This window comes from Rhinopithecus bieti, unplaced genomic scaffold (assembly GCF_001698545.2).
Source record: "Rhinopithecus bieti isolate Rb0 unplaced genomic scaffold, ASM169854v2 scaffold_29034, whole genome shotgun sequence".
In the NCBI taxonomy this organism is placed as follows: Eukaryota; Metazoa; Chordata; class Mammalia; order Primates; family Cercopithecidae; genus Rhinopithecus; species Rhinopithecus bieti.
The window spans coordinates 170,429-173,181 of record NW_016812875.1 but is presented as its reverse complement, the minus strand read 5'-3'; positions in this window follow the sequence as shown (position 1 = coordinate 173,181).

Below are 2,753 nucleotides of genomic sequence, written 5' to 3'. Positions count from 1 at the left end.
TTTGTAGATACGGGTTTTTTTTTTTTTGAGACGGAGTCTCGCTCTGTCGCCCAGCCTGGAGTGCAGTGGCCGGATCTCAGCTCACTGCAAGCTCCGCCTCCCGGGTTCACGCCATTCTCCTGCCTCAGCCTCCCGAGTAGCTGGGACTACAGGCGTCCGCCAGGTCGCCCGGCTAGTTTTTTGTATTTTAGTAGAGACGGGGTTTCACCATGTTAGCCAGGATGGTCTTGATCTCCTGACCTCGTGATCCGCCCGTCTCGGCCTCCCAAAATGCTGGGATTACAGGCTTGAGCCACCGCGCCCGGCCAGATACGGGTTTTTTACTATGTTGCTTAGGCTGGTCTCATACACCTGGCCTCAAATGATCCTCCTGCTTTGCCCTCTCAAAGTGGGAGCCACCACACCCAGCCCAGAACCTTTAACATCTACATTCCTACCAACAGTGTTTTAAAGGTCATCCAGGCTTTTCCTAACATGTGCCTCAAAACTCTTGTAGCTTCTTTCTACCAAGAACCCAGTTCCAAGCCACTTCCACATTTTAGGTTACAAAGCATCCCTATCGCAGTACCAAAATCTATATTAATTTGCTAGGGCTAACGTAAGAAAACAACAGACTGGGTGCCTTAAACAATAGAACATTTAGCTTCTCACAGGTCAGGAAACTGGAAGTCCTAGAATGGGGTGTTGGCAGGTTTGGTTTCTACTAAGGCCTCTCTCCTTGGCCTGCAGATGGCTGCCTTCCCTCTGTGGTGTCAGCTTATTCTTTGTACACACACTTTCCTGATGTCTCTCGTTAAAAGGACACCAGTGATACTGGATTAGGGCAACACTCTAAAGACCTCATTTTAACCTTAATTACAACTTTAAATGTCCTGTATGCAAAAACAGTTACATTGGGGATTAGGGCTTCAACATATGAATTGGGGTGCGGAGGGACACAATTTAGTCCATAACACTCTGACTTCTGGACTTCCAAAATTCGTGTCTAGCCATGAGCACCTGCCACAGAGTGCTCTCCTGACCATTCGTTTCCTTTCTCCATAAGTGTGAAGATGGCAGAAACCAATAATATGATATGGTTTCCTGATATGGAGTGGAGAAAAAAGAGTTGCGTTCCTTCATTGATCATGAGATAGTTGGTTTATGTTTTACTTTCTGCACAGCGGTCCTTTGTATTTTATAGTCTTTTGTTGTAATAAACTGCTTCTCTACAAAGCTGCATACCTGGCTGTGTACCTCATTCACTGATACTTTTAGGAGAACCCCAAGGCATTCAACCTCTTCGGAGACATGGAGGAATTACTCTGCATATTTATTCTAGACTACTGTCCTATGGGACAGGGATATTACGGTATTCAACCTCACCTCTTCCTAAGTCTTCCAGTGTCTGTGATGAGAGATGCTGGCCACGAGCTCAACTTCCCTGACGCCAGATTGAAGGGCATTTATTCACATCCCTGTCATGTTAGCTATGCCTGCGTGCCAGTGATCCAGCCCGTCAGCCACAGCCTTCCTTAAAACTCCAGTCAGGAGCTAAGACTCTGAAGCCACCCACCCTTCTATCCAGCCCAAGACACTGCCCCTTTAGCTATAGTCCCTCCTGTTCCCTGATCCCCAGAGCCCAAATGCCCTAGATCCTGACAAATGCCTACCTCAAGACTGGCCCTGGCCCTGTTCCTTCAGCACCAAGTGTTTACTGCATGGTCAGTCTCCCCAGTGCTTGGAGCCACTGCTGGCTCAGAGGGGTTTTTCACCAGAATGAAAAGAAAGAGATTTTAGTTTGGGAGAATTCGCCTTGGGAGGATAGATGAAAGAAGAATGACAGATGGGGGTCACTGACCCAGCATCTCAGCTGGAGATGGTCTTCGGGTTAGCTTTGGTGGGATGCCCTGAGAACACTGGGGACAGCCCTTATCAATACATTTTCACTGAAGCCATTTTGCCTCAGTGAGTTATCCAATGGCCAGAGCTGAAGTCACAAGGGAAGCAGGGTGTGCGTGTGTGTGTGCGTGTGTGTGTGCATGTGTGTGTGTGTGTGTATGCACGCGTATGTGTGGTGTGGGGTCATTTTATGCCAGCAGTGAAGCCATTTTGCCTCAATGAGTTATCCAATGGCCAGAGCTGAAGTCACAAGGGAAGCAGGGTGTGCGTGTGTGTGTGCGTGTGTGTGTGTGTGTATGCACGCGTATGTGTGGTGTGGGGTCATTTCATGCCAGCAGTTTAAAAATTTCTACTGAGAATATAAATAGAAATCATAACCATTCCAGCATGTATATTGACCTTTTACTTGAAAGTGTTTTTCCATAATGGAAGTTTCTATGGCCATTCACCCAAAATGGACCTGATAAATGATATATAAATAAAAAACAGGCCCGGCGCAGTGGCGCACTCCTGTAATCTCCACACTTTAGGAGGCCAAGGTGAGTGGATCCCTTGAGGTCAGGAGTTCGTGACCAGCCTGACAAACATGGCAAAACCCCATGTCTACTAAAAATACGAAAATTAGCCGGGTGTGGTGGTGGGCACCTGTAATCCCAACTACTCGGGAGGCTGAGGCAGGAGAATCACTTGAACCCGGGAGGTGGAGGTTGCAGTGAGCCAAGATCGTGCCATTGCACTCCAGCCTGGGTGACAAGAGCAAGACACTGTCTTAAAAAAAAAAAGTGTATGTATATATATATATATTTATATATCTATACACCCCCACACATTTCACACCCATTTTTTTTTTTGAGACAGAGTCTCACTCTGTC